General features: G+C 37.4%; 1 protein-coding gene across 4 annotated transcripts in view; it reads right to left on the minus strand.

Moving 5' to 3' along the window:
• LOC141424793 (uncharacterized) overlaps positions 1-24,774 on the minus strand; it is a 352,524-nt gene that overhangs the window by 130,987 nt on the left and 196,763 nt on the right. The gene's annotated exons all lie outside the window — the stretch shown is intronic.

The raw sequence follows: 24,774 nt of genomic DNA on the forward strand, positions 1-24,774 counted from the left end.
TTATAGTCTTGTACATTCTCACACATACAATTCACCAGACTACTTATTTTTATCAATGTAGCCATTCCCCTGTCCTTAGTCAGTCAAAGAAATTAAGATGATAAAAATAAGGATCTATCAATTGGTTGGGTACATTACTTCAAATAGAACCATAGTGCTTAGGGTCATCCTGACCCATTGGTAGTCCAAAAACCTCCCTCCCTTCCACTCTTTACTTTTCTTAGAGTTAACCATGGATGGTTAACTGCTTTTCCTACAGTTAACCATGGATGGAAACTGCTTTTCCATAGGAAGAAGCATGAGAAATGACCTTCCCGTGAACAACACATTATCTAGGGTCTCCAAACTTAGGTAAGATTTTCAGTGCGTTCTCTATCTGAGAATAGTCACAGAATGTTGAACACCATATCAGTGTATCACTGGAATGCTGAGGGGGAAGACAAAGCAGCTGTACAGAGCAGCTTCCTAAAATGTAGACTTGGATGAAGATCAAAGCACTTTCCCAACAGAACTGTGATCTTCAAGATAATGGATATGCATATGCCCAGGTGGTCCTTGCTGGACAAATTGGGGGCACATTTATCATGTTGTTGACTTTGGAAGTGGGATATTGAGAAGAGCCATTTTCTACATTTCATTTCAACACCTAGGTTGACAGAATGACACCAAGGCTGACAGGAGTAGGAAAGACATATTTTTTAAAGTGTCCATCAGCTTTCAGGTAATTGAACAAAGTGCAGTAAGTTGTGACACAGCCCTGTAAGGGCAATGGCTTGAACCCACTTCTAATTACCAGTGAGATCTAATTTCCTTAACACTGCGTACTGAAATGATCAGGAGAATCAAGGTGAATAAAGAAACAACAATTTAGTTGCATATCCAGGAATTCCTTAGCTTGCTGAAATGGATACACTTAGGAAAGTTAATTCCTCAAATTACCCTTGGCTAGAAGACGAAATTGACACTAAATCTTTTGTTCAAACCGTGGGGTACAGTTTGTTCTCTAGGACACTTCATAGTCCAGGATCTGTTCTCTTTGTCCATGCATACACAATTCTAGACCATACTGAAATTCCCTACCCATGCTTGATATCCATCTTTTAGCTAAAATGAGGACTTGAGTCCATATGAAATATGTATCTTTTTAAAAAAAATTGTCCTTAAAAGACCAGATGTCTATTGTCCAGAAAGTCTCTAGCAATCTAATCTATGGAAGTCATCATGTTGACTGAGGTGAGCTAAAAGGTATTCTCAGAGCCAACTTTCTCTATGTGGGCGTCATGCCTGTCTATCGATCCAGTAGCACAATGGACGAGAATTGAAAGACATAACTTGTGTCTTGGTTTTTTGACCTTAGGTTTTGAGCTTCGAGAGCTTCAGTATAAAACACAAAGTTAAACCCCCACTTGACTATGCCTTACAGTATGATGAGGTCCAGATTTGGAAGGATGTGTGAAAGTGTTTGACAAACTTAAAACACTTTGCAAGTTCACTGCATTGTTAGTATCCTTAGGAGTGACATTTTGGTGGGCTATAAATTCAGGAATGGAGAACTCTTAAGATTCTCAAGGTCCATGCTTTGCTCAATCTGTGCATAAAAATAAGTATACCGCTAGATTTTCTGAGAAGAAGGCAACTTTACACCATCCTCAATGTGTTACAAAGACAACTTCTCCCCACTATTGTTACTAAGCCAAAGCAAGAAGCAGTTTAGGAAAACAACTTTTCTCATTATTAGTCAACCATGCAGGTTGTTCTTATAGTATTTTTCCAGAAATTATTTGTCTGGTTTCCCAGAACTTTTCTGCTGCCTCATTGACTATCTTGCTGAGTTCTTGAAACTTCACCTGGTGTTCCTATTTTTTTTTTTTTACCTGCCAAGTGCACTGTGCAACAGAAAAATGTTTTGAGCCAACATTACCAAAATGTGGTGCTTGCACTTTATGAGTGTGCAGTTGCTCTCTTGAACCTGACACGTCCTTTTCTTTTCATATACTTACTCTATACATTTACATTTTTTTCTCACCCTTTTCACACCCTAGCAGACAGAATGATTTACACTGTGAATTAAAGTTTCTCTGCCTTTTCCCTCCGTGGGAGGCCATCCCTACAAGCCATGCACCTGTCCTTTCTCATTGTGACATTCATGGCAGGAGCCCCATCAACATTTCCTGTTTGTTTCTTTCCAGACTCAGTTTATGCTTGACAATTTGGAAAAAAAATCAGACCAAGTGTTGATTATTTGGTAAATTATCTGTACTGCCAATTCAGTTTGAGCAGAAGACTTGGGAACCAACATTTCTAGGCAATTGAAAAAACATTAAGAATCTGGGTAAATGGGAGCATTGTGTATGTCCAGGAAACTTTAGATGAGGCCTGATTAAGTACAACTGGTAGCCCAAAAAAATGCTGCAATGCATCCCACATAACCTGTTATCTTTGACCAATATTCTTCAGACTATAATTAAAATTTTCCCCCAGTCAAAAACATGAGTGGAGTAACTAAACATATGTCATGACAAGAACTATATAGAGGGATTGGACATCCTTACATGTAACAACCTAGGGAGGATGGTCAGTGGTATTGGTTGAGTTTCCCATTCCTCTTATTGAGGAAATGATCACTTAAGTTGTCTTTATTATGATTAGTATTATAATATTTTGTTTTTCCTTTCAATTTTTTATTTGGAAAGCTTTCAGACTTACAGAAATGTTTTAAAAACATACATATTATTTCCTATTCTTCACCTAGACTTACCAATTATTAAGTGCTGATTCATTTTTTTATGTTTCTGTCTTTATATGTACTCCCTTTCACCAGAATAATTGAAAACAAGTCACAAACATTGCAATACCTTGCCCAATATACTCACATATATTTAAGAATATATTTCCTCCCTGTCATGTCATTAGGACTATAGCCAAGGAACTTAACAATGATAGAATTTTTTTTTTGTGATAGGTTTTTTTTCTTTTTTTTAAATTTTATTATTCATATGTGCATATAAGGCTTGGGTCATTTCTCCCCCCTGCCCCCATCCCCTCCCTTACCACCCACTCTGCCCCTCCCTCTCCCCCCTACCCCCTCAATACCCAGCAGAAACTATTTTGCCCTTATTTCTAATTTTGTTGTAGAGAGAGTATAAGCAATAATAGGAAGGAACAAGGGTTTTTGCTGGTTGAGATAAGGATAGCTATACAAGGAGTTGACTCACATTAATTTCCTGTGTGTGTGGGTGCTACTTTCTAGGTTAATTCTTTTTGATCTAACCTTTTCTCTAATTCCTGGTCTCCTTTTCCTATTGGCCTCAGTTGCTTTTAAGGTATCTGCTTTAGTTTCTCTGCGTTAAGGGCAACAAATGCTAGCTAGTTTTTTAGGTGTCTTGCCTATCCTCACCCCTCCCTTGTGTGCTCTTGCTTTTATCATGTGCTCAAAGTCCAATCCCATTGTTGTGTTTGCCCTTGATCTAATGTCCACAAATAAAATTTTTGAGATACAATTTATATAGAGTGAAGCAGAGATTATAAATGCTTACTTCAGTTAATTTTTTTTTCCAGTTTCTTGGCTTGAACTCAAGGCCTACACCTTGAGTCATTCCACCAGCCCTTTTTGTGCTAGGTATTTTTGAGATAGGGCTATTTGCCCAGGCTGGCTTCGAACTACAAACCTCCTGATCTCTGTCTCCTGAGTAGCTAGGATTACAGGCGTGAGCCACCGGCACCTGTCCAGTTAAAAAAAAATTTTATTACCATATTATTGTTGCAGTGGGGGTACATTGTGACATTTACAAAAGTACTTGCAATATATCTAAGTTAGAGTCACCTCCATCATTCTCTTTTATTCCTCCACCACCCCCCTTCTTAGAACAGTTTCAACAAGTCTCATTTTTCCATTTCATACAAAAGAATATAATATTTCCAATACATACAATACTACACCCTTTCCTTATAGCCTACCCCCCTTTCACTGATACCAAGTGAAAGGTACCATTTTTTATCACCATAGATTCATTTTGTCTCCTTAGGACTTGGTATAAATGGAGTCATACAGTAATGTATATTTTATTTAGCTTTTTTCTTTCACGATAATTTTGAGGCTCATCTATGTTACCGGGTGAATCAGCAGGTCATACCTGTTTGTTGTTGATTAGCATCGCATGAAGTAAATATCACTCAGTTGAATTCAGCTCATTTGGGTTCTCTTGAGTTTTGGGCTATTCTGAGGATCCTTGAATATAGGATTTTGGACATGTTGATACAATAATATTGCCTAATGTACAATTTACACTCTAATTATCCAAATTGTCCCTCAAGTCTCTTTTATAGCTTTAAAAAATCCAAAGATGACACATTACATTTGTCTATTCTTTCCCTTTGATGTCTTTTAATTGAAAATAATCCTGCTTTTAAAAATAACTTCTGTGACATTTTTTAAGTTTGAGAAAATTGTCTTATACAATGTCCCTCTTCATAGGGTTGTTCATTATTTCCTTAAGATTAGGTTAAGTGTAAACCTTTTTGTCAAAACACAAGAAGAAATGATTATGAAAGCCAGCCTCTAAATGGTCCTCAATGATTTTTGCTTTACCTCTTTTGGTCTTCATCAGTATCACTATAAATTCATGAATTATTTTTTATTCCATGTATTATAATTCAGTGTTCTATTTTTTCCATTTGCTTAAATTTAGTCATTGAGAGCCCCTTCAAACTATCTCCAGAGTTACTTGAATATCCACATTGGTCTTTGGACATTTTGAGGAAGTAATTCTAGGGCTATACAATCTAGATCTTCTTTAGGGATCCTATAGAATCTAGGCTCCCCTGGGCTTTCTATTGTTTTTATTTTAGGTATCTTATTAATAATTAGAAAATTCATTTAGCAAATAATTTTTGAGTACCTTCCAGCACCAGACATTGTTATAGGCCAAGGGACAAAGAACTAGGTAAAGATGTGAAAAAAAGTTATAAAGTCATGGAGGAAAGCAAAGGAAAAAAAGAGTTTACATTTTATTGAGAATATTCTCACATCTTGCATGTACAATTTTTGAAAAGACCAAGCCTTCATCTCCTGCTTCTATAGGATATTGTTTTTTGTTTTTGCTTTTGTTGTTTTTTTTTCAAATACAGCTTATTTACTTTGGCTGCCTGTTGTTGTAGATCTCTCTCTCTCTCTCTCTCTTATTCTGTTTCTCTGTCTGTCTCATCTCTAGAATTCTTATATATGAATTCATTCTGGTGTTTATGTTTTCCCTGTGTGATGTACATCATGACAATGAGAGAAGTAGTTTGAAACTTTTGGGTATGGGAAAAGTAATTTCCATCTCAGAGTCTAGTTGAAATTAACTTCTATGTTCTGGAACTCCATAATACCTCTTGTGTAACACCATTAAAGTTTTCCCAGAGGCAGTCTGTTGGGCATTATTGTTTAACAGAATCATTCTGATAGCATGTGGGCTGCATGTAAGAATAATACCAACCACATAGTCAAAGGAAAGATAATTCCCATGGAATAATACAATTTAATAAACTGTTGGGATTATTTGGCTGAATTGACTATCATGTTTTAGTATTATATAGAACTTTTATCTTGAAAGTGAAAATTCTACCTATGACTATTGGTGACTTTGCTCCTGTATAAAAACTGCTAATTGTAAGCAACAAAGACTATCAATACATCTTTTGTTATTTTTAAAGATTTCATATCAGAACTTTCTTCCAATTTTCCTCTACACCAGTGGTTCAAAACTGGGGACAATTTAGTCCTCAGAGGATGTGTGGCAATGCCTAGAGTTATTTTCAACACTATAAGTGGGAGGGGTGAGATTGACATCTTCTGAGTAGAGGTTAAAGATGCCACATACTACAATGGAGAGGACAGCCCTCAACAAAGAACTAGGTATTCCAAAATGTCAGCAGTGTTGAGTATGAGTAATTGTGTTCTACAAGCATAGTCTAGGTCCCTATAATGTGCAAAAAGTACTAAACTCAGAGTAGTGGAAGGTTGGTAAATTATCTTAAACATTGCTTTTAACTAACATAAAAAACCATATCATTGGCAATGGTACTAGAATCAAATTTTAGGAGAAAATTAACAAATACCTGAATCATTGGGAAGACTGAATTTCACAAAAAATTATCTAGAAAAGCCTTTTTTACTGCTTTCCATAGGCCTTTGAAGGGAATGCTACCTGTGATCCATGTCCATTTTTCACTACCTCCCTCTTGGATACAGATGTAGAGGAATGGTCTGGAACCACAGCCAAAAAAAAATTGTTTTCCTGACGAAAACTTTATTTCCTTCACCTGGCTACGATTAATAGTCTTTATCCTGTGGGTTATAGAGTATTGACTCCAGTCCTCAAGAGCTGCCACCCCTACTATTAGAGACCCCACTTCAACTGGCTGGGCCATCAGCTGCTTCTACAGCCAGTGAGCAAGTGAGGTCACACAAGCTGTGGTGGCAGAGATTACACCAGCATTTTGCATTTGGCTTGGTAATCCCATAGGGCATTCAGTCCTCTCTCCTGTGGTGTCTTTGTGGGCCTTCCACTAACAAATGCCTACTTGTTCTTCCTCAAAGCTCACAGGGTGTAAGAAGCCAAGACTGAGCCCTGTTTGCATTCCTGGGGACCACTGGCATGGCTTCAGAAATTCTGCAGCTGCAGCATGAATGGGGCCATTTGACAATTTAGCAGAGGGCTGAAGTGGAATTGGATAGCACAGAATCCTCCCATTTAACAACCCTGTCAAATCTTTGACCAGACCCAAGCTAATGCTTTTTGGAAAAATCTCTTGCTTATCTGAGCTCCCTATCTTGAGATGCTTTGCTAGGAGACCAGTGGGGAATCTGGATTCTGCTCATTTGACACTGGGCTTAGTACACTGGGCTCAGTAAATATTATTTATTTTTTTTTCATTTTTCTTTTATTATTCATATGTGCATACAAGGCTTGGTTCATTTCTCCCCCGTAAATATTATTTAAATGAAACAATGGAAGTCAAATGCTGAATGAAGTCTTACAGATTGGTTGGTACTGTGTGTGTGGGGGGGGTAGAAAGTATCTTTTTCCACTATCCCCTTAGGGTCTCCTGCTGGGGCTTATAAATTAGACTGACAGAATACACGAACAAGAGAAAAACAGAAGTTTATTAACATGAGCATTGCTTATACCCATGGGAGTACTAATAATGAGCAGTTAAGAATGTGAGCATCTTAACAAGAGAACAATAAATCTGAGAAGAAGTGACAAAGCAAAAGAAAAGGTCTCTGAACCTCTAGAGGACAGTAAGTTGAGGAAAGTCAAGTAAGCTAGAAAGGAATGGGTGATAAGGGTTGTTTTTAGCGAGGTTTGTTAGGTAGAACCATCTGGTGCCATCTGTCTTTGAGCTGATAAGAGTCCAGGTTGTCGCCAGTGATTAACTTTTGAGCTTTCTAATAGAGAGGAGAAGGTAGACATAGTTACAAGTTTATGCCCTACTTTTAGGTGGAGAGCTTTTCTTGAATTTGTTTCTCAATTGATTTCAGCTCAAAATAATCCTTATGCCAAAGTGGCATGTTTTTGTGTGGCTAGCATATTCTACTATCCTTTATCACTGTTGGGAGCTCCCAACATTGGAAAGCCTGCTCCTATGATTAGGAGAGACACAGGTGGAAATAAAGATTTCATTACAGATCTTCGGGGTATAGATACATCTGGGGGCCATACACATGAGGGCCAGAGAGAAAATGGCAGGGCCATAGGGCAATACCTTTTTTGGATCCAGGACATTATTCAAACAGGTTTCCTCAGAGGAGTTTAATTAGTGGGTTTTAAGCAAGCAAGCAAGAAAGAATTCCAGGAGGGCATGCTACAACTGGAGTGATCGTGGCATATATGCACAGTACCTTGTGCAGTCCCTTGTGGGGTGTGAGGATCAATGAAGCCAGTTAGTAGGTTGTATACAGGTAATATAACAGGCACTTAGATACCGCTTTTGCTAATAAACACTGACTCCTTACTTGAACCAACGAATTAACTAAAACCAGGAGAAAAGCTTGACATCTATGTCTCTACTTTGTATTTATATGTCTTTTCTCTGAGCCATTCTCTCAGCATCCACCTTGGAATCCAGGAAGGACAGGACTGCCCTTACTTCTGCCCTTTATCATTACTCGTCTCTTTATTTGGCTTATTGGGATTTGGGGTGAGTGAATGGACCTAACATATGAGACCCCTGGAGTTTGGACCTGGAGCCTAACTCTCTGGTCTCAGTAGGTGCCCTGTAGGGTGGTGGCTACCTACTCATATAAGGAAGGTGTTTGGATAAACCACAATAAGGAATGGGAGAAGGTGTAGAACTATAAACCATGTTAAGGGTGAAAACTTACAATCAAAGTGGAGGCTGAGGCAACATAAATTTATAATTCACCACTTTCTGAGACCCCAAGACTAACAGCATTTCTCTCTCTAGTCTCTTAGAGGCTAGTCTTCCAGAGCATCTTCTGTTTACCTCTGCTGCAGAACATTGTATACATACTGCTTAGTTGTCTGCTCATGGCCTATACCCCAAACTGGAGGGGAAAGTCTGCAATGGTTGAAACCATGGGATCTCTACCACCTGGCACAATGGCTGGCACCTAATAAGCACTCAGTAAATATTTGTCAAATGTATTAAAGAAGGGAAGGTAATTCAGTGCACTTTATTATGTCATTCTCCTGGTAATTTCCTTTGTGACTAGCACGAAGAATGGAGAAGAGTGAATGAACAAGGATATAAAATACCATCAAGGTCATCTGGTACCTGAACCTCTGTCCATAGTGTGGCCTTTAGGAAAGGTCCAGGTTTCCATGGTTCTTCTTTCTAGCAAAACTATCAAAGGCAGCTTACTCAGAGTTTTTCTGTGAGAAGGGTCTACCACAAGTAAAATGGGGAAAAGTGGGGAAGGGAACAGTTATTTTCTGCAGAATCACCTGGTAGTAGTATAATGGGAGGCCTAGGAATTAGGATCACTCTAGGAAAATTCCATGCTGATGCCAGGAGAAAACTATTTCCATGTACGTATTTCTTGGCTTTTGTCTCGTCTTTTCTATAAGTTGTTACAATGTTATGATAATTTCTCTCTCCCTAGCTTTGGCCAAAATGGCAAATAAATTCGGTTTCCAATTTTTTTATATGATGTCATTTTCTCTTAATGCAGGTGAGCATTCTGACCCAGAGCCAGGCTCTAGGAGAGCTAGGGGATTCCAGTAACAGTAGTTCCTTCCTTTTTGTGCTATACCACAGTGAAAAAGTAACTCTCCTGGGTTTTCTTTCTTACTTGATAGTTTCCTCAATAGGAAGATCTCCATTTCTTCCAGGGAACAGAGGTAAAAGTGTTCCAGTTGGGGGGGGGCCCATGAGTACCATTTTTTTAAAGCAATATGATAAAGGGAGAGAGACTCTTGCCATCCCTCAGATACAGCTAAAGCAGATTCATGGAGTATCCCTAGCAAATTCATTGATTGGTATAATTCTTTCAGAATATGTAAAACTGTTTCTAATTTATCAGAAAAGGCATAGTGGGTAGCTGCAGTTCTCCTCCTTGAACCACAGAATCCCAAAGGGATTCTGTTACAAACCTAGTTACATATTAATGTCACCTAAGGAGATGCCTAACAAGAGTTATGCTCAACCCAATTCTAGACAAATGAAATCAGATTCTCTGAGAATGACATCAGAGCACTTTTTAAATGGCCCAGGTAATTCTAATGTGTAGCTTGCAGAACCACTAGCATGATGTGTTAAGACTTGTTGGAGCTTAGAAACCTTTGGACTCAAGGCAAGACAGTGGTTAAAATGAATGGTTATATCTCTGAGAATAACATTGAATCAGCAAGACACCACAATAACCTGTGTGAAAAAAGTTGCAGAAGAAATGAATACTACAAATTATATAATGCACTCCCTCAAGTCACATATTTTCTCCATTGTTTATATATAAGCAGAAGTCTAAAAGTGGATTAGAAGGAAGTAAGTTCAGTTCTTACAGGTTGCTACCTCTGAGGCAGGAGGATGGGACAAGGAAGGAAGATAAAGGGGCTAAAGGTCAGTCCATCTTATTGTGTTATGACTTATTTCCATTACGGTTGAAATAAACATTGCACAATCTTTTCTGACTGGAAGGTATGCACATATTTACATATTTCTGTGCTTTTCTATTTTAAAACACATTCTCAAATAAAAATGATTTTAAGAATGATGCTCTAACACTTAGATTTTTTAAAAAATGAGAATGAGGCCCAAAAGCTTAAGTGACAAAAAGAAAATGTGGTATCTATACACAATGGAATTTTATGCAGCCATGAAGAAGAACGAAATGTTATCATTCGCTGGTAAATGGATGGAATTGGAGAACATCATTCTGAGTGAGGTTAGCCTGGCCCAAAAGACCAAAAATCGTATGTTCTCCCTCATATGTGGACATTAGATCAAGGGCAAACACAACAAGGGGATTGGACTATGAGCACATGATAAAAGCAAGAGCACACAAGGGAGGGGTGAGGATAGGCAAGACACCTAAAAAACTAGCTAGCATTTGTTGCCCTTAACGCAGAGAAACTAAAGCAGATACCTTAAAAGCAACTGAGGCCAATAGGAAAAGGGGAACAGGTACTAGAGAAAAGGTTAGATCAAAAAGAATTAACCTAGAAGGTAACACCCACACACAGGAAATCAATGTGAGTCAATGCCCTGTATAGCTATCCTTATCTCAACAAGCAAAAACCCTTGTTCCTTCCTATTATTGCTTATACTCTCTCTACAACAAAATTAGAAATAAGGGCAAAATAGTTTCTGCTGGGTATTGAGGTGGGGGGAGAGGGAGGGGGTGGGGGCAGGGGGGAGAAATGAACCAAGCCTTGTATGCACATATGAATAATAAAAGAAAAATGAAAAAAAAAGAAAAAAAAGAATGATGCTCTAACACTTAGATTTTTAAAAAATGAGAATGAGGCCCAAAAGCTTAAGTGACAAAAAGACAATGTGAAGGGCAGGGCTCTGCCACGGAGCTCTGCAGAGTCACAGATCCTTCTAAAAGCCCTAACTACCTTCTCAGTGTCCCCTTAATTTCCTCTGCCTGGGTTGCACAGCTTCTTTACTCAGGGATTTCGTCTCTGCTATGCGACTTTCTCTGTCTTGGCCCCACAGAAGCACAGTTCGAAGCAGCGCCATGCGTTCCCTGTGGGTAACTAATTCCCTGTGCACACTGCCTGACCCTGGCAGGTTCCTGCACTTGCTGCTGTAAAGCAAGCTCTCAGGTGGGCATCTCCACACAGGAACCTTGAGGAAAGGCAATCTGCCTGCTCCTATCCAAGTTGAAAAGCCCTCTTCGTAGGCAGCAACTCAGACACAAAACAGGATAAGTGTGCCTCACTGCAGAGCCTGCAGCTGGATTATTGACTGAGACTGAGCAAAGCACTGAAGTGAAACGGGGAGACTAAAGAGATCTGCTCTTTTGATTCTTTCTCTTCCAGGATTTTGTAGGCTCCAGATGTCTATGGTCCAAAGTAAAAAGTCTCCCTGTGATCCTAGCTAAAATTTTAGGGAGTCAGCTGCATAAATCATTTCCTTTTAATAAAAAACAAGCACATAGCAAACGTGTTGGTTTCTACCCCTCCTGTATTTTGATGTGGCTGGCTAATTATCATTGAGCAGTTTGAATGAACTGGGTTTTTCCTCCTTCCTTCCAAGCTTTGATATAAAAGCAGACAGTGCACAAGAACAGTGGAGGAGCCATGTTTATGGAGTAGGAGTACAGTCCCCAATTAGGCCCAGCAATCAGAGGCTTTAATGGATGAATAACTGTCAGAGCACAGTGGGGTATTTGATAACCTCTAAGGCTGCTTTTTGTGAGTAGAAACCACAAGGTGAAAAAGAGACAGGGATGGATGAACTTATGTTTTTTATTCCTTCTTGCCTTTGATGAGTTTGACAATACTGCCTTATACTCCCTGGGGAGGATGCTTTTGCTGGCCTCGCTTCATTCTGGTTTGAGGAAAGAGGAGAGCTACATAATTAAGTCAGAAAAAAAATCCCTGAAATTGGGGGCTGAGACTACACACTTCATTCAGAATTCAAAGCACAGAAGTCCTATGGAGGGGAAAGAGGAAGAGGCACCATTATTCAGTATTATCAGAGGAACTGCTGAAGGCAGCAAGATGGGACAGGATCCTCACACAAAGTCTTCAAACAGAAAATAGGGAGGAGGAATTTGATTCATCATTAAATCAGTTTCTTGTAGGATTTTGCCAGATCCAGAAATTGGCATCACATCAGTTTACTGCTGGATTGTGGTAAGAAGAATTTTCCTTACTGGCTGGAAATAGGAGGCCATTGGCTCTCTTTCTAATGCATCGCTATGCAGAAGATAGAGATGCTTGCTTACTGCCTCTAGTAGAATGCTAGTATCTGACTGGAGCACTTGGAACGGATTTAAGGCCAGATCGGGGGAACTGTGCTTGATTGACTAGTGATATCTGTCTTAAATGTGGAAGGATAAAAGCATCCTGTACACCTAATTTTTGTCTCTGCTTTAGGATGCTTTCCCTTCTGTGTTACATCACTACCATTGGTACTGATGTAATAATCTATCCATTATGTGCTCAGTGCTTTAGACTCTGCTACTAAGAAGCTTTCATCATAAAAGGGAAGGCAAAAGAGATCAGCAATTTTTTTTTCTATAGCCTGTGGAATTGGCCAAGTTTATGATTCAAGCATTGACATGCTTTTCCACTGGCTTGCTTTACTTATCTAAATGTCTACAAAGCTTATGCCAGAAAGAACAGGCCTTTATTTTTAGGTTCTTCCTCCCAAAATTAAGCAATCAGAAATGTGCAATTATATGGCTAAAATGAATGTTTGGTGACTAACTCTCTTTTCAAGAGTATGACATGAGTAGTTTTTAGCATAAATCTAGTTACTGTTTAGGTTCTTGGGCATCTCAGGCAGTGATGATAGAAGAGGTGAAAGGAATAAGGAAGAGTAGCTAGGTCTGCCAACCCTGCTGCCAATGTCTTGCTGCTTGTGAGAGTAAGGTTAATCCCAGAAGGATGACTCAGGCCTTGAATCCAGATAAAGAGCTGAGTGGAAGAATAGAAGGCAACTCAACAAAAATGTTAAATATTCATGTTTATCTTTAGAGCTGATGATAGGCTGAATAATATCAACCCCAAGACAACTAAATCCTGACACACTGTACACGGTAAAAGGGAATTTGCAAATGTGATTAAGGTTCTTCAGGTGGAAAAATATCCTAGATTATATGAGGGGCCCAAAGTAACTACAGGGGTCTTTATAAGAGGGAGGCAGCAAGGTCACACAGTCAGTGAAGGAAATGTGATCATGAAAACAGAGGTCAGAGTTTTCAACACCAGACCATAAACCAGAGAATGCAGGCCTCTAGAACCATAAACCAGAGAATGCAGGCCTCTAGAAGCAGGAAAACCAAGGCCAGAGACTCCTCTAGTGCCTCCAGAAAGAACACAATCCTGCAGGCCAGTGTTAAACTTCTGATCTCCAGAACTGAAAGAAATAAATTTGTATTGCTTAAGTTAGCAATTTGGTGTAATTTGTTGTAGTAGCCATAGGAAATTAAGACAGAACTCCTGGCTTACTTCTGAAGTGTCTCCTCTGTTCCCATAGCCTTTAGGCTTCTGGTTACTTCACTCTCATGAGCACCTTTTTTAGGAAAGAATGTTTGTCATATGTTGCTTAACATGGGCTTTAGTCCCACACTTTAATGACCTCAGCAGTGTTTGATTAATGGTACATTTTGTCCATGTTAAAGGAATTCCAAGCATATTGTTCAGTCCAATCTTTGTATTCAAAGTTTAGCATCAGAGGAACGTCAAATGTCTTGGCTAGGAAGAATCTTTAAGGTGGGAAGTTTAATATGTTGCCCTTGAGATGTTTGCTATGATAAGGTATACTAAAACCTACAGTTTTATATATTTATTCTTATGCTTTTTTTTTGTGATGCTGTGCACTGAGCTACACTTTCAGCATCTACAATTTTAAATACCTTTTTTTGGTTGGTTGGTTATTTTTTCCCCCTCTGTATCAGTTAAGTGACCATGAAAACTGTCTCTATATCAGCTTTTCATCTACTAAATTAAGGGAATTGCTTCACTTGGGAATTAGGGCTAAAACTAACTCTTTTGAAGCTAAAGTAAAATATATTGAAACTCTTTCCAGACAACTAGTCTGTATGTTCCATGAGGCCAGAACCAAGGCCTGTCTGAAACTACCAAGGAGTATAAGTTTTAAGTTTTTCTATAATGTATAATGAAAATGTTTTACATTTATTACCAGAAGAAAAATAATTGTTTTTTTTCAAAAGTGGATTCTAGATAGCTAGAGTTAGATGACTTTCCTTGGGGATTGCTTTAGCTGTCAGAAGGATGCATTAAACTCATGTGTTTAGTTGACTATTGATCCTTGGCTTTCTTCAGGGAAGCAAGATGTGGAAAGATCCAGGAGAGATGGTTTAGTGTTATGGTAAGAAGCTATGACTTTGAGCCAGACCTTGAGTCTATCCATTATAGTTACTTGACCATAAACAAGTTATTTATCTCCTCTCAATGCTGATGGTATTAACTGTAACATGAACCCCAAAGGGTAAGCTTATAGGACTATTTGGGGGTTAAGTGAGATACAGGCTGTAAAGCATTTAGCACCACGCCTGACACATTTTAAGCACTTGATGCATGTCAGCTCTTATATTTTTATTATGAACAAATTGAACATTCTTGGCATCAATGCTGATGCTTCCTGCTGATGTGCACACAAATGGAGAGCACAGGGAATTTCTAGATTTTTTTCCCTAGCAATAATTAGAAATGACAGAGTGATTAGAGGTGGCTAGAGGACATAATTAACCTCCTTGACTCTTAGTATTCTCTTCTGTAATAGGAGGGAGTAGAATTAGAATTTATTTTTGCATTGGAAATCTTCATTTGAAGAATGAATTTCTTAAAATTCATTTTTTTTGTGAACTGATATCTATTCCTTCCTACAATTTATTGTACCAGATAAATATCTGCAAACATAAGAAAGATCCTGGCCAATTGTCTTTTTGTTCCATATTTAGGACTGGTGATAGATTCTAATTGTTTTCTTCTTGTTCAGGGAAATTATATTTGTCTCAGACATGGACAAGAGGATGGGGTGGGCTAAACATTTAAAAGCTCATGCATTATTAAAGAGAATAAGAGCCAACAATTTCAAGGTGAGTAATGGCTAATTTTGTGATGGAGAATTGAAGATTATACCTGACTAAAATAAAAAGTAACTTTTGTTTTATAGATGACTGCCCCATTGCTGCCCAGGGCTACCAATTATGGTGCCACCATGTCTAACCTCTTACTGTGTCTCTTTTCCTCCTTATGAAAATGTACCTGCCCAAATGTTTCATTCCCCCAGGGCTTTGCTTCTGGTTGCTATGGCAACAGCTACCTAATCCAAGCTAAATGTGCCCTTTCTCCTCAAGCAAGGAAGACTTCAGGAGACAATCTCTTCCTGGAAGTGAAATGACACTAATGGGGGAATCTCAAACTAAGATTTAAGACAGATATTTTGAAACAAGCAGTTGGCTGTACCTCTCAAATTACAACAGGGAAGCAGTTTTCCTGCCTACCTCTGCATAGAGACAGACTTGTCATTCTTGTTCTTTCCTTTACTGAACATTCATGCCTAGCTACTGTGATCACAGTGATGGCTATGGTCTGTCCTATGAAGTGCTGCTGAGTCCTGTGATTGCACAGGGGCATTCAAATTCAGTGAACCAGCACATTTTTCTAGACTTTCACTAATGCAGGAAGAAGTGAAACTGGGTAAACAACAGCTAGAAAAAATTGACAATTTTTTATCCTGTGTCTAACTAAGTTCTTTTATACTCAAGGTAGATATTGTCAAACCACCTCTCCTATAGAGATATGCTGTCTTGGAGATGCTAAATTGCCAAGGGAAGAATTATGTGAACTTTGGCATGAAATACATAATAAAACTTAAGTATAGAAGCAAGAAGGGGTAGGAAGGAATTAGAAATACAATAACTCTATAGTTTAATAACTGAGGATGAATAACCCTTAGGTTTCTCACCTGTATTAAAGGAGCATAATTATTCCTATCTCATAAAGGATTGCCAAAGAAAAACCAGAGATGGGTAGTAAAGTTGTAAGAAAAAGGTTTTAATCAAGAATGATTGCAGTGGGGGAAAAGTGACATCAGTATAAAATTGGGCTTAATTTTCAATGCAGATAGACAATCTAACAGCACTCTTGCTGAAGGCAAGTCAGGGTAATCAGGTACTTTGGGATGGTGGGTGTTATGGTTTGGACTGAACTGTCCCCCATAAGACTCATGTTGAAGACTTGGCTCCCAAAGCAACAGTGTTCAAAGGTGGGGCTTTTGGAAAGTGATTGCATCATGAGAGCTCTAACTTCGTCAGTGAGTTAATCTGTTGATGGATTCATAATTTTTTAATTATTGTGCTGGGTAGGGGTACGTCGTGGCATTTGCAAAAGTTCTTATTATGTATCAAATATGTCATACTTGAAACACCTCCCTCCCATTCTATTTTATCCTTCCCTCCCTCCATTCCTCGAATAGTTCCCATTCCTGGAATAGTTTCAACAGGAATCTTTTTTTCCATTTACATTTATATGTACACAGTATTTGCACCATATTCACACTCCTATACCCTTTCCCCACTTCCTCCCCTCCTCCCATTGGTATCAACCACCCCCACCCTAGGCAGGACCTGTTCCACCCTCTTGTTCTCCAATTTTGCAAAAGAGAAAAAAAAGAAATGACATTTTTGCTTATTTAAGATAGCTACACAGAGGGTTTCCTTGTGGCACTTCCATGTATGTATGTATTATAGCCTGATTTGGTTCATCTCTTCTATTTTTCTTCTTTCTACTTTAGTCCCTTTTTCATGGTTGTTTCAACTAGTATAAATATTCTATATTCATTCTTGTATAGAGAGTATATCAACTATATGTACCTTAACTTTCCTCTAAAGTCAGGTACAAGACAAGCGTGTCTACTCTCTCCACTTTTATTCAACGTAGTCTTGGAATTCCTAGCCAGAGCAATAAGACAGGAAGAAGAAATAAAAGGAATACAAATTGGAAAGGAATTAATCAAACTATCCCTATTTTCAGATGACAAGATATTATACCTAAAAAGTCAAAAAAACTCTACCAAAAAATACTTCTGGACACCATAAACAGCAAAGTTGCAGGATAAAAAAATCAATCTACAAAAATCCGTAGACTTCCTATGCACCAACAATGAAAAGATTGAGAAAATTATAGGAAAATAATTCCATTTACAATAGCCTCAAAAAATACCTAGGAATAAACTTAACAAAGGGTGTGAAAGATCTCTATAAGGAAAACTATAAACTACTGAAGAAAGAAATCAAAGACTACAAAGATGGAAAGATCTCCCATACTCATGGATTGGTAGAATTAACATAGTGGGGATGGATTTGTAATTTTATGACATTATTGAGAGGCAGTGGAAATCAGGAAGTGAAGCCTAATTGGAGATGTGTCCTGGAAAGATGTACCTGATTTCAGGCACTTTCTTATCTGTCTGTCTGTCTGTCTCTCATATTCTTTTTCTCTCTCCTTCCTGGCTGCCATGAAGTGGCATAATTTCATTCATCTTTATAGCTGAATGAAACTCCATTGTGTACAAATATCACATTTTCTTAATCCATTCATCAGTTGTAGGGCATCTGGGCTGCTTTCAAAGCTTTGTTACTGTAAATAGTGCTGCAATAAACATGGGTGTGTAAGTGGCTCTATCATGTCCTGGAGTACATTGTTTCAGATATATTCCTAGAAGTGGTATAGCTGGATCATATGGTAGTTCTACTTTTACTTTTTTGAGGGACCTACATATTACTTTCCATAGCAGTTGCACTAATTTATAATCCCATCAACAGTGTAGAAGTTTTCCTTTCCCCCACATCTTTGCCAGCATTTGTGATTGTTTGTGTTATTGATGATAGCCATTTTGACTGGAGTGAGGTGGAATCTCAATGTAACTTTGATTTGTGTTTCTTTTTTTTGGGGGAGTGAGCTGGGGTTTGAACTCAGGGCATCACACTTGCAAAGCAAGCGATCTACCTCTTGAACCACCCCACTAACCTGCCTTTCCTTAATGGCAAAGGATGTTGAGCATTTATAAATGATGATTATTATTATAAATAAAACTTTAAGAGAAGGAAATTAAGATTGTGGAATTTAAAACATCACATATTTGGAAAAATGTCTATTCAAATCCATGCCTACTTTTTATTAAGTTGTTTTTGCTAATGAGTTGAGTGAGTTTCTTATCTTTTTTGGATATTAACCTCTTATCTGATACATGCTTTGTGAATAGTCAATACCATTCTATCAGTTGCCATTTCACTTTATTGTTTCTTTTTTTGTGCAGAAGCATTTTAGTCTGATGTGGTAACCCTTGTTTATCTTTTTGCCTTTTGCTTTTGTTACCTATGCTTTTGGTGTTATATCCAAAAAATCATTGCCAAGACTGTTGTCAAGAACCTTGTCCTTTACATTTTCTCCCATGAGTTTTATGGGCTCATGTCTTGGCCAATAGGTACTCAGTATCACAGATGGTAAGAGAAATGCAAATCAAAACAATAATGACCTATTACTTTATACTAATTAGTATTATCAAAAAGTTGAAAAACAACAAGGGTTGGTGAGGAACTAGAGAAAAGGGAAGTTTTTACACATTGGTTTTGGAAATGTAAATTGGTACAGTTATGGAAACAGTATGAAGGATCCTCAAAAAAAAAAACAACAACTAGAACTACCAAATAATCCAATAACCCCACTTCTGGATATGTATCTAAAGAAAGGGAAAGCACTGCCTCAAAGAAATATTTGCACAAGGTATGGTCAAGATATGGGAGCAATCTCAGTGTTAATTAATAGAAGAATGGATAAAGAAATTGTGGCATATGTATATACAATACTGCTCAGCCTTCAAAAGGAGGGAAATCCTGCCATTTTTTACAATATGGATTAATGTGAAAAACATTATGATAAGTGAAATGAGTCTGACTCAGAAAGTAAGTTACTGTATAGCACACATATGTAACATCTAAAATAGTCCATTTCAAAAGAAAACAATTTTTTAAAGTAAATTTTACAGAAGTAGAGAATAAAATGGGGATTGTCAGAGGTGGAAAGTTGAGAAAATAAGAGATGTTGGTCAAAGGATATAAAGCTGCAGTTATAAACAAGTCCTGTCTAGGGATTGGTACCAGTAGAAGGGGGAGGATATAAGGAATGGGTGTAGAGGGTGATTGTAGTGGAAATACTATGTACTCATGTATGAAAATGGAAAAATGAGACATTGTGAAACTATTCCAGGAATGGGGTAAGAGGGGGATAAAGGAGAATGATGGAGGATGTGAATTCAAGTGTTCGCCCAGTACAACAATTTAAAAAAAGGGAAAAAAAGAAAGCTGAAGTTATGTAGGATACATAAGTTCTAGTGATCTAAGGTGCAGCATGGATGCTACAGTTACTGTACTTTACATTTGATATTTGTTGAGAGTACATCTTAAATATTCTCACCTATCTAAAGAGATGGATATGTTAATTAGCTTGACTGTAGTAATCAGTTACTATGTATATCCAAACTTCATGCTACACACTTTAAACATATACAATTTCAATACAAAATTTTAAAAATATTTATTCAATGAATACTTAGTGAGTACCTGCCAAATATATCTATTCCAGATGCTGTGTTTGAAGAACATTAGTGAATAAAATGGACAAAGCCTTTGCCATTACTGAGCATAGTGGGGGAAGGCAAGAAATAAACAAATACATATATAATTTCTTGCAGAAATAGGGCTATGTACAAAAATAAGCAGAGTAAGGAGATAAAGAGGGTCATGGAATGGAGCAGCTATTTTTGAGATGAGTGCTAGGGAAGATGTCTCTAGGGAAAGGACACATGCACAAAGCTTTTTTGTTTGTTTATTTGTTTTTGAGACAGAGTCTTATTAAGTAGCCCAGGCTGGCCTTCAACTTGAAATTCCCCTGCCTCAACCTCCTGAGGGCTGTGCCACCACACTGGGTTCACAGAGCTTTAACAAAATATGGAGTGAGTTAGGTGAGTCTCTGTTGGAAAGAATCAGGGAATTGGCCATGTTTTCTTAGCTTTTTGTTTTGTGGGGAATTTCTTGTTATTTCTAAAATTATGTCTGTCAATGGATGGAAATTACTTGCCTACAGTAAAGATTGATCTTGACTATGAGATGAAGACTAGTTGAAAGCATAAAATTTGGAACTTATTTTCAGAAGAAACATCCTCATATTCCCTCATATAGCCCCACTGTTAGTTGACCATTGTCTGTTCAATATAGAGTATTAAATCCATTTGAAGTTAAGACTGGGTGAATGATTACGTTGTATGTGGTCATTTTTGTTATTTCACCTAGAAAAAACATATGACAGACGGTAAAATGACTCATCCTTCATCTTTGCTTTCCTTTGTCTACATTATTTACACATAGTCAAGAGTACACTTTTTTTAAACTTAAAATTTTGTTGAAATGTAACACAATGATTTGGGTATCAACTATAGGTACCTAGTATTAACTTATTGATTGGATTTTCTGTTACAGAGAACAATGAAAGATATAGGACAGGTAAGTTTTGATGGTGGAGAAGGATACAAGAAGGTCAAACTTAGTGAACTTCTTGTGGAAAGGATAGTGGGATGACCTGGGGTGAGGGTTAGGAAGACTGGGACAGGGGATCGGAAGTGGACAACCTGAGAACAATAAAGATGTAAGGTAAAGGTTTAAATTTCAGAAATGGGGCTGAAAGAAAGGGAATAGGAATAAGGAAATCTGGCTTTACAGTCTTAAGAGAGAAAAAGCACTCTGTGAATAAACTATAATAAAATATGGAATTAAAATTATACTTCCAGGAGCCACTTTGAACCTTGGAAGAGGTCATGGTAAGCTCGTTTGCCCCAGGCAGAGCTGAGTATTTTTCTCACTTGATTTGCCATGGAATTAACTCTAGCTAAGCTATAAATTCCTCCAGAATTTTTTTGAGAGTCTTAATAACTTCCCTGCTTCAAATATAGTTGTGGTCTCTGTGGAATGAAGATTTATCTTTAACCCATCCATCACTAATAATCAGCAAAGGGAAAGCAGTAATACATGTCTGAATATGTTTTAATTTATCCAGACTACTCAGCTTCAGTAGGAGAAACAGACAGGGTTCTCTTTTCAGTTGAATAGCAAGTAGATGAATATTAAATCATGAAATCTTAAAAACATACATACGAAAACACATGAATTTTACCTTTATAGGGAATACTTCTCAGAAATGGACCTTCAATAATATTGCCACCCTCATTTGAGCATCTATAAAAAGTAGCACCAATTTTAGTGAGGCACTTAGAATATGTTATAAAATGCTGGCAAATAATTAATTCAAAAGGCTCTGTCATTAAATCTTGTAATGACGCTTTGTGAGCATACATAAGCTTAATTGGGAGTAATGTAACTAAGGAGATTGAGATCTAGAGTGTCGTAAATAAAATAACTGCAAGCAGCTTCTGCAGTATGAATTTAGATCAGTGGGCAATCATGTAAGGATCCCAAGACTTATTCTGGGCTAGCAGTCTCTTTCTTCTATGTGAAGACACAGAAAGTTTACAAGGTCTAACTGGAGGGTCTGTGGCATGCTATGGAAGTGCCCCAGTATTTACAGGGAGAGGACTTATACATCAGTTGACTCAACAGTCAATAAGTTTCTTCTTTTTCTATGAGAACAGCACATAGACCCTTTGAAGATAGGATATTATGCCACTGTGAAAACAGCTCTCCATTTTAAGAGTAACATATTTGTCTTCCACAATTTGTTTCTTTATTGGTAAAATGGACAACATAACACCTGCTTTGCAGAATATTAAAAAATTAATAATAATATAAGCAAAAAGCAAAACAAAACAAAACAAACCAACTCAGGGAATGCTTGGTACAGTGCCTAGCATGTAAGATGTATTCAATAAATGGTCTTGGTTTTCCCAGGCCCCAGCACAAAGTGTTCTGTACACTGGAAGAACAATAGATGGTTGTTGACTTGACTAAAGTGCTCCATTGAGATGAGTTCCCCATTGGGGTGGCCTACATTTTTAGTCAGACACCAAAGGAACAAGTAGAACTCAAATCACTTTTAAGATACAGACAGGTTAATGGTGACAGAGAAAACTGGAAAAGAATCACAAAGTCAACAGGGACTGCTTTCCTATGGTGGGATCTCAAAGCTGAAGGCAGAAAAGCAGACACATGGCATTTGTTCTGCCCTTTTTCCTTCTCACACTCATGCAACCATTACTAACTAATGGGACTAGTCTGCCCTCTTAACCCAGATGGATCCTCAGACTCATGAGCACAGCATTTGGACAGGCATTCAAAATCTGTCAGCAATGGCACTTGTGATAAAGCCTGTTTGCTATTTTTAGTGAAAGGGTGCAGCCTATTGCCTGCTTGACCCTATCCTTCAAATAACAAAATCCTTTGTCCCTTTTCTGAATGGTTCCCAGAGCAAGAGGGAGAGAGATCTGTTCATTTTTCTTTAGAGAGTGACTCTTGAGTCTGTAAGTGATTCCTTACATTTTTCTTTTGGGATGCCACTTTACTGTTAATATAATAATTTTTATGGGGGTGGAGGTGGAATAAACAGGATTTTTCCAAGTAGCCTAGGCTCACCTAAAACTCATGATCCTTCTGCCTCATACTCTGGAGTGTTGGGATTACAAGTGTGTGCCAGCAAGCAAGGCTGTATAATACTTTTAAGTACATTTAATTCTGATAATAAGCAATGGATAAGAGGTAGGTTACATATTATTATACTCACTGTGCCTAGGAGGAAACCAAGGCTCTGAGGAGCTAATGAACTTATCTAAGATGATAGTGCCAGTAAGTGACATAGCTGGAACTTGAATGTTGAGATGTTTATCTTCAAAATCTGGTAATTTTTAGAGACAAATGCTATAATTAGTAAATAAAATCAGGGAGAAGACTACGGACTGTAATAGTACACAAATGCTTCATTGAAGACACTCTGATCTTCAAAGGGAGGAAAATGTTTGCATTGGATTAGACAGAGCAGAAATGAGTTTTAGGTGAAGTGCCATGAGCTAATGGTATAGCAGTGTGGCTTTGTGGGCATGTGAGCAGTGGAGGTAGATATCAGTCACAGGAGACAGACCACCAAGACAGTTATGGGAGTCATATAAGGGTTCTGGAGATATTAGAAGATGAGCAGACCAGGAAGTTAGGTCCTCCAAAGGAAGGTTTTGAATGCTAGTCTATGCACATTGTATTACTTTTTTGATTATTGAACTATAATGTATGATTATATATCAATGATTGATTCCTTTTGGAATCAATTTATACTTTCAGCTTATCAAATATGGTCAATTGTCTAAATTTCTTTGCTTTGGTACTTTTTTAAAAAAGCCTTTTAAGACTTAAGGTTGGATGGAGAAACCTGAAACTTGCTATTTTTGAACTGGCAAACATGCCTGCATCCTTTCTCTACTACTCACCTTTGTGGTTCTTTATACTGCTATGTTGCCAGTATACAGGTCTTTCTTGGAGAATATGAAGTCTGAATACATACTGAATATATAAAAATCAATGCTATATCCCAACAAGTTAAATTTTATAAAGAAAGAAAAGATCTTTTCAGAATCTCAAATAAAAAATGATGCATAACTGAAAACTAGACTTACACAACAAATGTGCAGGATTTGTGTGAAAAATATTTTAAACATGAATGAAGAGTATAAATATACCTTTAGCAATTGAAAACACATATCTTGCTTTTAGAAAGATTACCATAAGTATATCAATTTTTCTGAATTTAATGTGCACAAGTAATATAATTAAAATAGAATGAGATAAGCTGATTCTAGTTCATATGGAGAAACTAGGAAGGAGCAATGACCAGGAAAATATTATAAAATAGAAACATAATGAGTTAGGTTTAGTCCTATGGAAAAGTAAATTATTATAAGAAATAATAAACTAAGATGAAAATATGTCCAGAAGTATAGCCAAACGCACATATGTTTAGTGTATGATAAAAGTGGTATTTCTTATCAGTGGAATAAAATGGATTGTTCAGTTAACATTAAAAAAAATATGTAGAATGATAGGAAAAGGCATCAGAGGAGTGCTAGAAGAAAATAAATAAAAATATATGCTGAGAGATGAAGGCTTTGGTAGGTGTGGCAAAATCTAGAAATCATAAAAACTATCACATTAATATGTTTATTGGAATAAATGTTTTAATCTATAAGAAAAATCACAAATAATGTCTCAATGGGCATTTAAGAAAAAGTATTTCCTTTATATATCATAGAGAGACTAATTTCTCTAATTACCAAATATAGTAAAATATAAGAAAAATCTAAAAATTCAGCAGGAAAATTGAAAAGTATATGAAGAAATAGTTCATAGAGAAATGCAGAATTGATAAACATATGAGAAACTGTCTAATCACTCATCATGGAAGAAATGCAAGTTAAAACTACAGTGATAGCCTATTTTCACATCAAATGGCAAAGATAAAATAGAAACTGTTTGCATTAGTGAAGATATGAGAAGTAGTTCATTTCAGAAATCAGGAGTGGCATAGTGAGTGGCAGAACTCTTCGAAAGGTAATTTTAAATATCTTTAACTGTTA

The sequence above is a fragment of the Castor canadensis genome, chromosome 7 (genome assembly GCF_047511655.1).
Source record: "Castor canadensis chromosome 7, mCasCan1.hap1v2, whole genome shotgun sequence".
Lineage (NCBI taxonomy): Eukaryota > Metazoa > Chordata > Mammalia > Rodentia > Castoridae > Castor > Castor canadensis.